Here is a 14,362-nt window from a genome sequence, read left to right on the forward strand (position 1 = left end):
TCTGAGATACTACTTATAACTCTAAATTCTATGCAGAATCTATCTGAGATACTACTTATAACTCTAAATTCTATGCAGAATCTATCAATCCCCAGCAGACAATGACAGTTCTTTCTCTAAATTCTTTCCTCTGATATACATTCTTTTCTACCATAAAAATACTTTTTCAGAGAATTCACGTTCTTAGCTTAATTTCCCAATCGAGATTCTCCTTAAAGATAGTCTGGTGGATGCTGGGCATAGTGGTGCACACCTATAATCCTAGCAACTCACAAGCCTGAGGCAGGAGGATTGAAAATTCAAGGAAGCCTTAGCAACTCAGCAAGGCCCTAAGCACCTTAGCAAGACGTTGTCTCAAAAAATAAAAGGGCCTGGGGATGTAGCTCAGTGGTTAAGCATCCATGGGTTCAACTCCTCCTCCATGCCACCCCCATACCAAAAAAAAGGGGGTGTCTGATGGCTCTTCATTAACCTTTTATTGGGAACACTGCAGTTCTGGTAACTAGGAAATTGCTTATGATCAAAGACCCTTCATTTAAATCTCACTGATCGGGCTGGAGTTGTGGCTCAGTGGTAGAGAGCTACCATGGCATATGTGAGACACTGGGTTTGATTCTCAGCGTCGCATATAAAGAAATAAAAGTCCATTGACAACTAAGAACATATTTTAAATAAATAAATAAAATCCCACTGATCCCAGGGCTAGGGGTATAGTAGCTCAGTGGTAGAGTCCTTGCCTAGCATATGTGAGACATGAGGCCTGGAACACAAAACATAATAGATCTTATTGTAAAAAAAAAAAAAAAAAACCACACACACAAACAAACAAAGTTAGAGAAACAGTAGTCTTTCCAAAACTCAGAAGAGAATCCTAGAACTTCAAAGAAACACAGACCTATATAGTTTCTATCCAAAAACTAGGAATTTATTCCATACTCTAATCTTAAAGTCATTCTCCACCAGATGCTAAATATTATGGAAACTTATCCAACGTAGGACCTCTAGGCTGATTTTTTTTTCAATAAATAAGTAATACAGATTAGGATCATGGTACTAAGTCCAGTGAAAATTAAATAAGAACACTTAGTCCCTAAAGTTTCCAAGTTGGGGGAAAAAGGGAATAATGGTATTCACAGCACGTTAAACTTCAACTTACGTATCTCAATATCGAAATTATTTTTATACACGGTCTTTTCAACTCAGGTATACACAGGAAACTAAACCACTGATCAAATGTGACAAAACTGTTCCGAAAGAAACCCTTTGGGATTCTTTTGGATACTTCCTAGAAAGCAGACCCCAACAAGACAAGTTGCCTACGAAATGTCTGAACTCTAAGTCTTAAGCATCCTCTGTAGGACACTAACCATAGCTGAAATTTTTCCGGACAACAGGTTAAAGAGAAGAAATCAGTAATAACCAGTTAGCAAACTGGAGGGGGCAAACAAAATTATTTATCAAGAAACAGAAAGAAACTATAATCGCTACTCCCGCTAAAATGATACAGACGTTGAAAACACAAAACCAGCCAAAAGATCACATAGTCCCCTTAACTTCGGAAGCCTCCAGTGACAGAATCTATATTCCTAGTAAAAAGTGGTCACAGGCAGACAAATCACTATGAGCCAAAAGTGACTGTTAAAATGGGAAGATGAAAAAAAGAAAACGGGTAAATGACAAAAAGTGACTTACTGAGCATTTAATGACCCGTCGGGGATACAGGGAAAAAAAAAAAATCAGGTCTCAGACCTCAGCCTCAGTTTCCCTGCGCAAAAAAAAAAAAAAGCAGACGGGGAACAACTTGACATTAGGTTCAGAAGAGCCCGAAGGCCTAGTTTCACCAGCCGCTAACCTACTCCAAGGTCCCTTCAAAGGCTAGACTCAGTGGGGGTCCCCAGTGCAATTGAGTCATGACACCCGGAGCTTTAGGTGGGAGAGAAGGAGGCGGGTCAAAACACACACAGCTCTACCGGTTCCTGGAAAGCTATTTTTCCCCTACACTCTACGAGTGCCGACACCCGCCCTAGACCCAACATCCCCTGCCGGGCAGCCCCAGCACCTCTCCCTCCTTCCGCCTTCTCCCTCAAGTCTGAACAGCCCTCCGGTCGCGCCCCCGAACACAGCCTGGCAGCCTCTCCTCAGGTAGTGTCTCGGAGGCCGGCCGGCTCGCCCACCCGCCAGCGCCAAGGTCTTCTCAACCCCGCGGCGGAAGGATGCCGGGCCAGGCCTCCCAGGCTCCTCCCGGGCCTACCTGCAAGACAGGCGAGGGCTCGGCTTGCAGCCCAGCGGGCGGACTGAGCCACAGAAAGAAGGGCTGAAGAGGCAGGAAGGAAGCAAGGGGTCCGCTCTACCGACCGGCGGGAGAAAGCGGCCCGAGCCCAGGGCCTCGAGGGTAACTCAGCCCTCGACCTGGCGCCACCGCCGCCGCCGCTGCTCAGGAGACATCAAGCAAGAAGACGGCGCAAAAGATCACCGAATGCACGAACACCCCAGACATCAAAGGAAGAGACCCGAGCAATCGTTCAAGGAGCTATAGTAGAGTGTCGAAAAGCTTCGCAACCCTTGCTCAAGGTCCGGCTCCTGTCCAAGGCATAAGTAAACAAACCCAGATCATAAACTTTAGCGTAGTCGGCGCTTCTGCCATTTCCTAGTGGCTGCCTGCTATTTAAGTTGTTTTGAGAATGGAGTTTTGTGTGAGCGTGCCTTAAGATCAACTCATAGCACAATAACATTGTTGTCTAGTTCAGCGACTACCTTATGGACTTCGCTACTTGTCCCAACTGAGAAAACCACTTCACCTCTTTTAACGTAAGTTTCCTAACAGTGAGGTGAATGAAATATGAGACTGAGGAACAAAGTCAACAGTCGCTATTAAAGTTCCAATTTAGCTCTTACAAGCAAAGCCAAGAGAACATGGGAAAACCCAGGGTTATGTATTCTGACCTTAAGGCAGGGGGAAAAGGGTACACGGTGTGCATATTTTCTTCCAAAGGCCTAAAACTGTGTGTTTCTTAGATGATGATCACAAGTTCAAAACCTGATTCGCATTTTCTTCACTACACTGGCTTTTCATTTTTCCTGTCTTTTTTTTTTTTTTTCCTTTTTGGGTGGGGGGTGCTAGTGATGCAAGCTAGGCCAGTGGAACAAATGAATATGCTCAGCACAAGTATGAATTGTATGCCCATTCCAGATAAAATCCAATAAAACACAAGTATTGTATGGGTTACCAAGTATAAGCAATAAGCATCTAAACCTACCTCCTCCTAACTAGGGAGGAGACTCACAGAAGTAGGGTAAAGAAGGAAAAAAAGATAATCCAAGCCTTTAGTTTTTTTTAATCCAAGCCTTTTAATAATTTATATTCTAAGTCAAAGAGTGCTTCTTAAAATATTAACCTCATTCAGAATTTACTGTGACTTTTTAAAAATCTCCTTCTAAGGCTGGGGAGGTAGCTCTGTAGCAAGTTACTTACCTCGCATGCACAAGGCCTGGGTTCTATCCCATGCACCACAAAAATAAGTAAATATATAAACTTCCTTTAAGTCAGTGAAAATGTTTAAAAAACAACCCATGTTATAAGATCAACCATCCATAGATGGACATAGTGGCACACACCCGTAATCCCAGTGACGAAGGAGACTGAGGCAAAAGGATCACAAGTTCAAAGCCAACCTCAGGCTCTCAACGAGGCCCTGAGCAATTTAATGAGACCCTATTCCAAAAAAAAAAAGAAGAAGAAGAAAAGGACTAGAGTTGTGGCTCAGTAGTTAAGTGCCCAGTTTAAAAAAAAAGGGCTGGGGATGTGGCTCAAGCGGTAGCGCGCTCGCCTGGCAAGTGTGTGGCCCGGGGTTTAATCCTTGGCACCACATACAAAGAAAGATGTTGTGTCCGCCGATAACTAAAAAATAAATATTAAAAAAATTTAAAAATCCACAATATGCCATTCATGTGGACAAGAAACCAAGCTTTTCCTTTTTTTATTAATTAATTTATTTTAATTAAGTATATATGACAGCAGAATGCATTTTGATTCATTGTACACAATTGCAACACAACTTTTCATTTCTCTGGTTGTACACGATGTAGTGTCGCACCGTATGTGCAGTCATACATGTACCTAGGGTAATGATGTACATCTCATTCCATCATCTTTCCTGCCCCCATCGCTCCTTTGCCCAAAGCTTCTCCATTTTTCCTATGTCCTCCCCCCATTATGGATTAGCATCCACTCAAGCTTTTATTTTCTGTCATAGTTTTAAAAGGTTTTAAAATAAACATTATAGCAACATTTAAAAAAATCTAAAGAAAAGAAAGATCTTGAAAACATGCTTCCAAAACACAAAATTTTGCTCAGCATGGTGGTGCCTGTAATCCCAAACACTCCAGAGGAGGAGTTGCAAACTCGAGACCAGCTTTAACAATTTAGCAAGACCCTCTCTCAAAATAATATAAAGAACTGGAGTTGTAGTACCAAATTTGGTACTTGGGATTGAACCCATGGGCACTTTTACCACTTAGTTATATCCCAATCCTATTTTTTTTTTTTTTTTTTTTTTGAGACAGGGAGGGTCTCACTGAATTGGCTGGCCTTGAGTTTACAATCCTCCTTGGTTTACCCACCCCCATCACTGGTAGAGGTATTTGCCACCGCACCCACCTGGTTTCTACACCAAATTTTTAAAAGCTTAATTCAAGCAGAGATACAACTGTATGTTTTGCATCATATAATTTCCCTATTAAAGGTTTTAAAAAGGGGCTGAGGTTGTGGCTCAGTGGTAGAATGCTTGCCTGGCACACAGGATGCACTGGGTTCGATCCTCAGCACCACGTAAAAATGAAATAAAGGTATTGTGTTCACCTGCAACTAAATATATTTATTTATTTATTTTTAAGAGAGAGAGTCATTTCCTTACAGTATGGTTTTAGCACACTTGTCCAAAAGTCATTATAGCTCGGCTGGGGATATAGCTCATTTGGTAGGGTGCTTGTCTTCCATGCATAGGGCCCTGGGTTCAATCCCCAGCACCACAAAAAGTCATTACCCCAAGGGCTGGGATTGTAGCTCAGAGGTAGAGTACTTGCCTAGAATGTATGAGGTACTGGGTTTGATTCTCAGTACCACACATAAATAAAATAAAGGTTTAAAAAAAAAAAAAAGAAAAGAAAGAAAGCCTTTAATAGGCTGGGCATAGCAGCATATGCTTGTAATCCCAGCCGCTCAGGAGGCTGAGGCAGGAGGATGGTAAATTTGAGGCCAGCCTGGGCAATTTAGCCAGTTCCTGTCTCAAAATAAAATTTTAAATGGGCTAGGCATGTAGCTCAGTGGTAGGGTACATGTGAGGCACTGGACTTAAGAAGGAAATAAAAATAAAGGCTGTAGTAATTGTTTTCAGTGATTGCACAACATTCCATTGAGAGGATATACTGACCATGCTCCCCATTGTTGAATCTATGTGTTGCTTCTAAATATTTCCTGTGTAATAGGTATTGCTGCTGTTGAAAAGAGGCAGTTATAACCTTATTATTTATGATAAGATCTTATTTTGGAGGGGGAAGTTACTAGAGATTTAACCCAGGGGCACTTTACCACTTACCCACATCTCCAGCACTTTTTATTTTTTATTTTGGGACAGGGTCTTGCTAAATTGCTTAGGGCCTTGCCAAGTTGCTGATGTTGGCTTTGAATTTGTGTACCTCCTGCTTCAGCCTCCCAAATCTGTGGGATTACAGGCCTATGTGACCACACCTGGCTCAGTCTCCTTTAGGGAACTCTTTCAAGTGTGGATTTAAGCTTCAGTGTAACAATAAACTACTGCAGACACACTGAGGAACCCCCATGAAAAACAGGACCTCCCCCACCCCACCCCGATTTAAGATGGGGATGAACACCTTTCAGGGGAAATAAGAAAGCCAAGCTAGCTCTCATTTTCATGGAGTTGACGTCATACTAGAAAAGTAAGAGTTAAAAGGTCCGCTGATGCCAGATGATGGCGCACACCTGTAATCCCAGCAATTTAGTAGACTGAAGCAGGTGGATCACAAATTCAAGGCCAACTTCAACAATTTAGTGAGGCTTTAAGCAACTTAGAGAGACCTTGCCTTAAAATTTAATAAATAAATAAATTGGGCTGCAGATGTAGCTCAGTGGTAGAGCATGTCCGGGATCAATTCCCAGAATGAATGAATAGATAGATAGATAGATAGATAGATAGATAGATAGATAGATAGATAAGTGTACCTTGCCAGTCAGGTGTGATGGAGTGTACCCGTAATTCCAGTGATTTAGGAGGTTGAGGCAGAAGGATCTCAAGTTTGAGACCTGACTGGGCAACTTAGTGAGACCCAGTTTCAAAATAAAAAATATAAAGGGCTGGGGATGAACTCAGTGGTAGAGTGCCCTTGGTTTTAATTCCCAGTACCACCATCACCACCACCAAAAAAAAAAAAAAAAAGTTACTTGCTACTGTCAATCACATGGAATGAATTTGTAAAATCTATATGAGGAAAAGAGGATTGAAGGATGTTGGCTTGGAAAATTGTCTAAATTAAGGATTAAGGAGGAGACTCTGTTCCTTATCTTGGCTCCGTATTCTGAGAAACTACCTCTATAATGGTAAAACCAGGCTTGAACCTAGGGTGAAACAACTCTGTAACAGTTCTTGAGTCATCCTACTAAAGAGGTACAGGAAGAGGGGGTAGGCCTTGAGCGGGAAAAACAAGCCAATTATAGATTAACAAAAAAAAAAAGATTTTTAGCTGTAGATGGACACAATACCTCCATTCCATTCATTCATTTCTGTTTGATGGGGAGGATGGAACCCAGTGTCCCACTCGTGCCAGGAAAGCACTCCAGCATGAAGCCACAACCCCAGCCCCAATTATAGATTTTATCTTTGCAATTCAAATGGGTTCTTTTGTAGCCTATTCTCCTCATGCTATGTGGGGGGTAATGTATGCACTTGGGGCTGGAATGATAAAAGTAGAAGGAAAGAGGAGAGATCCCAGAATGGCAGGAAACTACTGGCTTAAGAATAGTATGAGCGGAGCCAGGTGCAGTGGCGCACGCCACACCTGTAATCCCATAATCCCAGTGGCTTGGGAGGCTGAGACAGGAGAATCTCCAGTTCAAAGCCAGCCTCAGCAAAAGTGAGGTGCTAAGCAACTCAGTGAGACCCTGTCTCTAAATGAAATACAAAAGGGCTGGGGATGTGGCTCAGTGGTTGAGTGCCCCTGAATTCAATCCCCAGTACCAAAAAAAAAAGAAAGAAAGAAAGAAATGAATGAGGTGCTTCCTTCTTTGTGATTATTTATATAGGATAAGTTTGTAGTGATGGAATTTATCAATACAGCTAGAAATGCATGGACTTTTTTTATATTTATTTTTTTAGTTATAGGTGGACACAATATCTTTGTTTTATTTTTATGTGGTACTGAGGATCAAATCCAGAGCCTCATGCATACTAGGTGAATGCTCTACCTCTAAGCCACAACCCCAGCCTGAAATATATGGACAGTTTAAGGCTCTAGAATGACAAAGGGGGCTGGAGATATAGCTCAGTTGGTACCGTCAATGTAGTAGCTCAGTTACTATGATTTCCGAGGTCTACTTTTCTATTTACTACTGAGAGATCTCATCACTCAAATTTGATGATCCTAAGGGAGTCTTAGGGCATAGTCATGAAAAATAGAACTGTGAATTTTATGTGTTAGGATCGAGGTCCCCCAGCTTTCAGGTAAGGTAGAATTTTGGACCTTTTTTCCCACATTTTTTTATTGGTACATTATTGTTGCGACACATGACTAAATCAATTAGGGTCACTACAAATGAATTTGGGCTAACTAAATAAAGACACAGACACAGAAAGTACCTTTTCTTTGGGTTCAGTGACTGCTGCTCCTCAGCCACAGCTCCCACAAGGGGGGCAAGGCAGGCAAGAAAGAGAAGCAGCACGCCTTTTATCCTTTTATTGGGGAGAAGCCATTCAAATGAGGGTAGGGTTACAACAAACAAGTGGGTGTAATCCAACCCCATCAGGTGACGCCCACTCCTGGAGCTGCACACCTCTCTTATCCCAGTGGAGGTAAGGTCCAGTTGCGTTGCAATGGGTTCAATACAAGTTCTGTACCTCTTTACTCAGGACTTAAAAGTGTGTACATAGCTCCTGTCCAGAGCAGCTCCTGACAGAACATAGTGATGGGATTTGTTGTTTCATATTCCTACATGCATACAATATACAATATAACAATATAATTCCACCAATACCACTCCCCAGTACTACCCCCTCTCTCCACACCTCCCATCCCTTGGCTCCTTTTCTCTACTGATCTCCCTTTGATTTTCATGAGATCTGCTTCCACCTTTCCTTTCTTTTTCCTCTCAGCTTCTACATATGAGAGAAAACATAGGGACTTAATCTTCTGAGTTTGATTTATCTAGATATTTAGCTTAACATAGTGGTCTCTAGTTCCATCTATTTTCCTGCAAATGATGTAATTTCATTTTTCTCTCTGCCTGAATAAGACTCCATTGTGTATATACCACATTTTCTTTATCCATTCATCTGTTGACGGACACCTAGTCTGGTTCTCTAGTGTGGCTATTGTGAATTGTGCTGCTATAAACAATTTCTATCATTGTAGTATGATGACTTCAGTTCTTTAGGATAAATACTGAGAAGCCTAGTCTTCCATGCTGATTTCCATAGAGGTTGTACTAATTCCTACAATTTTTGAATACAAACTTATTTTTACTTAATTATTTGCATTACTGGGTGTTGAACCCAAGGGCACTCTACCACTGAGCTAATATCCACCCCTTTTAATTTTTTACTTTGAGATAGGGTCTCACTAAGTTGCTGAAGCTGGTCTCAAACTTGTCATCTCCCTGCCTCAGTCTCCATGGTAGATGGGATTACTGGTATGCCCATCACTACCCAGCTGTACTACCATTCTTATAATGAATGAAGTCAATTCTGAGTCCATTATCTCTCATAACTACAATTTGTAAAATCTTGATGTGACCTAGAGAGCAAAATGAGCCATGAGGACACATACATACTCATTGTAAGATTTTTTTTTTTTTTTTTTTGGTACCAGGGATTGAACTCAGGGCACTCAACCACTAAGCCACATCTCCTTTTTTGTATTTTATTTAGAGTCAGGGTCTCACTGAGTTGCTTAGCGCTGTGGCTGAAGCTGGCTTTCAACTCATGATCCTCCTGTCTCAGCCTCCCAAGCTGCTAGGATTACATGTGTGCGAAATCACATCCAGCTCAATGTAAGATCTTTTATTATTATTATTATTTTTAATGTCTTTATGTTACTTTATGTGGTGCTGAGGATCAAACCCAGTGCCTCACGCATGCTAGGCGAGTGCTCAACCCCAGCCCAATGTAAGATCTTTTGATGTCTTATTTTCTTGTCCTCCTATTTATACCATTGCCAGGGACAGTGACACTAAGCCCAGTGTTTGAGTTATTTTCAGTTTGTGTAAGATAGGGATAAAAATCTTACTATGTGGCCCAGTGTAGAGTGCATGCTAAACATGCATGAGACCCTTTGCTCAATACTTTGCCCCAGAGGAAAGCAACACCAAAAACAAATAGAAACATATTATTAAGTGTCTATTACTTGTTTAGCCTCTGTTATTTGGTACTGGGGATTGAACCCCAGAGTTCCTTTCCACTAAGCTAGATTCCCAATCCTTTTCCAAATTTAATTTTTTTTAAAATATTTATTTTTTAATTCTCGACAGACTCATCTTTGTTTGTATGTGGTGCTGAGGCTCGAACCCGGGCCGCACGCATGCCAGGCGAGCGTGCTACCGCTTGAGCCACATCCCCAGCCCCTAAATTTAATTTTTTTGAGACAGGGTCTCACTAAGTTGCCAAAGCTGGCCTGGAACTTATGGTCCTCCTGCCTCAGTCTCCCCAGCCACTGAGATCACAAGGCATGCACCACCATGTCTGGCTCATTTTCCCCCCCGCAAATTTTGAGACAGAGTCTTGCTAAACTGCTGAAGCTAGTCTCAAAATCAACTCTTGTTCTGTTCATTTAAACCAAGAATATGTCTATGGTCCCTCACTTTTATAGTTTAGAATTGGTAAACTAGTGAGGCTCCAATCATGTGTTAGTTCCCCTTGATATATGTAGAACCTTGTGGTCTTGAAACATTTAAGGACAAATCTGAAAAACTCCTATGCTAGCCAGACAGAGTTTTCTATGGAAAAATGAGGCTGGCATAAAATAGGCAAAATCCTGGATACTTTCCTAAAACCATGCCAGGAAGAGGATAAAAATCCATACAAAGGAACTCAAGGGGAGAAGCCTTCTCAATCAATTATAAAAAAAAACCCTATTTTCCTTTGTACATATATGTATACACCACAGTGAAACTCCATATCATGTACACAAGACAGGGATCCTAATTAGAATGTTATACTCCAGAGTGTATATCAAAATACACTCTGCTGTTATGTATTTCTAAAAAATGATAAATAAACTGGGGCTGGGGCCATAGCTCAGTGGTAGAGCGCTTGCCTGGGTACAGTTCCCAGCACCACATAAAAATAAACAAATAAAAAATATATAAAATAATAATAATAATAATAAATAAACTTAAAAAAATAAAACCACCTATGGACCTGGAACCTGTAAACCAGTGGCTCTGGAGGCTGAAGCAAGAGGATCATAAGTTTGAGGTCAGCTTGGGCAACTTAGTGAAATCCTGTCTCAGAATGAAAAATAAAAAAGGACTGGGAATATAACTCAGTGGTAGAGTAGTAGAGTGATCCTGGCTTCAATCCCCAGTACAACAAACAAACAAAAACAACAACACAAGCCCAATCCCTCCCCTAGATCATTTTAGGGACAGTATAACTATGGACTGAAAAAAATTTCTAACCTATAAAAATCCAGGTTGAGCCGGGCATGGTAGCGCACATCTGTAATCCCAGAAGTTTGGGAGGCTGAGGCAAGAGGAGTTCAAAGTGAGCCTTAGCAAAAGCCAGGCGCTAAGCAACTCAATGAAACCCTGTCTCTAAATAAAATACAAAATAGGGCTGAGGATGTGGCTTGGTGGTCAAGTGCCCCTGAGTTCAATCCCCAGTACCAAATAAATAAATAAATAAAGTCCAGGTTGAACTGATATTAAAAGTGGACATTTGTCGGGGCGCGGAGTACCAAGGATTGAATCCAGGGGTGCTTAACCACTGATCCACATCTCCACCCTAGGCCTTGTAAAATTGCTTAGGCTTCATGCCACCATCTAGTGAGTTAACCTGTGAAAAACTGCAGTATTTCTCTGTAGGGTGTGTGTGTGTGTGTGTGTGTGTGTGTGTGTATTTTTAGTTGTAGGTGGACATAATACCTTTTAGTTTTATGTGGTGCTGAGGATCGAACTCAGTACCTCACATGTGCCAGGCTAGTGTTCTACCACTGAGCCTCAGCCCCAGCCCAAACCCCAGTATTTCTTACACATAGTTATGTAAGGTTAAAATGCAGGGCATTTTCCTTGATCACACTCCACCTTGCTGATTTTAATATGTGGTTGGCAGTAACCCTTTCCTAGATGTCATATGCATAATAGAACAAAAACTTTATGGTAAAAACATCCTTGCTAAGTTGCTGAGGTTGGCTTTGCATTTGCCATCCTCTGTCTCATCCTCCCAAGCTGTTGGGATTATAGCATGCACCCCCACGCCCAGCTAAAGGTGTACATTTGATGAGTTATCTTGTGGAATCATTAGGAAATAAAATGATTCCTGGGAAAAAAAAGTGCCAGCCAAGTTCAGTCAGTTCAGTGCATAGAGATTGTCTTTGGTGTGCAAGAAAATAGACTTGAAATTGCTTTTGGAATCTCTCCAAGACTGTCCCTCCCACTCAGGCTTCATGCCACCATCTAGTGAGTTGTGAAAAACCCCAGTATTTCTTCCATTTAGTTTTGTAAGGTTAAAATGTGGGGCATTTTCTTTGATCACACTCCACCTTGCTGATTATAATATGTGGTTGGCAGTAACCCTCTCCTAGATTCCACATGCGTAATAGAACAAAAGCTTTATGGCAAAAACACCCATTTCCAGAGACTAAGGAAAGACTGTGAGTCAAAACACTGCCTTATTAGAAAGACAAAGCAAGCTGGGGGGTGGGGTCACAATTTTTTTTTTTTTAAGTACTAGGGATTGAACCAGGTCCTTCTGCATGTTAGATAAGTGTTCTACCACTGAGCTAAATGGCTAGCCCATTTTTTCTTTTTCTTTTTGCAGTTCATTAGAAAATGAACTCTGGGATACTATACAACTAAGCCACATCCACAGTGTTTTATTTTTTAGAGCTGAATTGCCCAAGCTGGCCTTAAATTTGTTTTTCTCCTGCCTGGTTTTCTGAGTTACTAGGATTTAGGATTACAGGCCTCTGCTACTGCACCCGGCTTACAAGTAAATTTTACAAAGAAAAAATATATAACAGGGCACCTCTATTGTACAATAAATAGAACTAGTTTCCATTACCTCTTCATTGTTTACTCCCACCTCAATGATATCCCTGTATATATGAAGTACAACCTGCTGCCAAATGGACCCACTCTACATAGAGAAGGATAATGATGGGAAAGAACATTTGGAGTGGAAATAAACAGCAGATAATAATCCATCATTGTTTTTAATCTTGAGGATGAGTCATCTTCAATTTATTTCCAAACTTCTTCTGTCATCAGCTGTTCATTTCTTTACTTCAAAAATCACAGATTAACACTGCCAAAGGCAGGTAGGAAAGGATCCAAGAGGACAATTCAGAAGTATCACATGGTGAGTGACTGAGGAACTGGGAACAAGACAATCCTCAGAAAAATCTTTTTGTCCCAGCAAAGGCACCAATGTGTGAATCTAGTTCACACTTTCATTATTCCAATCAGGTTATTTTTATGTCAGTGTAATTTTAGAATGACTTGCTAAGGGATTGTTTCCTCAGAAATTCCGTCCATTATTCTCCATACAAAATATCTAAGGTCTAACTCCAGAATTTATTTCAAACCAAGTAACTCTTTCCTTTTAATCTCCCTTTTAAGATGTTCTACCGCCCTCTTTATTCCCTAAATCTTTTTTTCTGTATGAGAAATTTCAAAATGGAATGACCAAATAGATATGGTCATAAGAAACATAGAGCCTGGTGCATGGTGCACACGTGTAATCCCAGTAACCTGAGAAGCTGAGGCAGAGGATCCCAAGTTCAAGACAAGCCTTATCAGCTTAAAGAAACCCTGTCTTGAAATAAAAAAATAAAGAAGATTCAGGATAGGGGCTGGGGATGTGGCTCAAATGGTAGCGTGCTCACCTGGTATGCGTGCGGCTCAGGTTCGATCCTCAGCATCACATACAAACAAAGATGTTGTGTCCGCCAAAAACTAAAAAATAAATATTAAAAAAAATTCTCTCTCTCTCTTTAAAAAAAAAAAAAAAGAAGGTTCAGGGTATAGTTCAATACTAAGCACCCCTGGGTTCAATCTCTAGTACCATGCACACACAAATGATAATAATAAAATAAACAGACTGGGGGGACTGGGGTTGTGGCTCACTAGTAGAGCACTCACTTAGCATGTGTGAGGCACTGGGTTTGATTCTCAGCACCAAATAAATAAATAAATAAAATAAAGGTAAAAAAAAAATAGACTGGGTTTTTAAACCCATTTAGCATCTAACTCTGACTCAGGGGTAAATAAGAGATTGGAGTTTAGATGTCTCCCCTAGGAACCACATTCAAAGTGTAGTCCAATTACCGCAAACATGCTAAAGATAGGAGCTTCAAATAGTCTTTAATGTCCTCTTAAAAATACAAAGCTACTTGGGAGGCTGAGGCAGGAGTATTGCAAGTTCAAGGACAGCCTAGACAATACAGCAAGACTTTATCTTGAAATAAAAATTTTTAAAAAGAGCTGAGGCTGGGCATGGTGGTGCACACCTGTAATCCTAGCAGCTCAGGAGACTGAGGCAGGATGATTCTAAGTTCAAGACCAGCCCCAGCAATTTAGCAAGGCCCTAACCAACTAAGTGAGACTTTTTCTCCAAATAAACAATAAATTTGGTTGGAAGCCAGTGCAGTGGTGTACACCTATAATCCCAGTAGCTTGGGAAGCTGAGGTAGGAGGATCATGAGTTCAAAGCCAACCTCAGCAAAAGCAAGGCACTAAGCAACTCAGTAAGATCCTGTCTCTAAATAAAATACAAAACAGGGCTGGAGATGTGGCTTGCTTGCCTAGTACCCCAGAGTTCAATCCTCCATATCCAATAAAAACCAACCAACCAGCCAAGGCTAAAGATGTAGTTCAGTGGTAAAGCACCCTTAGGTTTAATCCCTGGTACAACACATA

General features: G+C 41.1%; 1 protein-coding gene across 8 annotated transcripts in view; it reads right to left on the minus strand.

Annotated features, from left to right (window-relative positions):
• The window catches only part of Ambra1 (autophagy and beclin 1 regulator 1), a 182,180-nt gene extending 179,693 nt beyond the window's left edge, over positions 1-2,487 (minus strand). For 4 of the 8 annotated variants that reach the window (XM_048788700.1, XM_015477839.2, XM_015477840.2 and 1 more), the window contains exon 1: positions 2,252-2,481. The gene's annotated coding sequence lies outside the window, so the exon portion shown is untranslated. Of the gene's footprint in view, positions 1-2,251 lie in introns of all 8 variants that reach the window. The other 4 variants (XM_015477843.2, XM_015477841.2, XM_048788699.1 and 1 more) reach the window with 2 other exon arrangements.
• Between the last annotated feature and the right edge of the window lie 11,875 nt (positions 2,488-14,362).

The sequence above is a fragment of the Marmota marmota genome, unplaced genomic scaffold, assembly GCF_001458135.2.
Source record: "Marmota marmota marmota unplaced genomic scaffold, marMar, whole genome shotgun sequence".
NCBI classification, from domain to species: domain Eukaryota; kingdom Metazoa; phylum Chordata; class Mammalia; order Rodentia; family Sciuridae; genus Marmota; species Marmota marmota.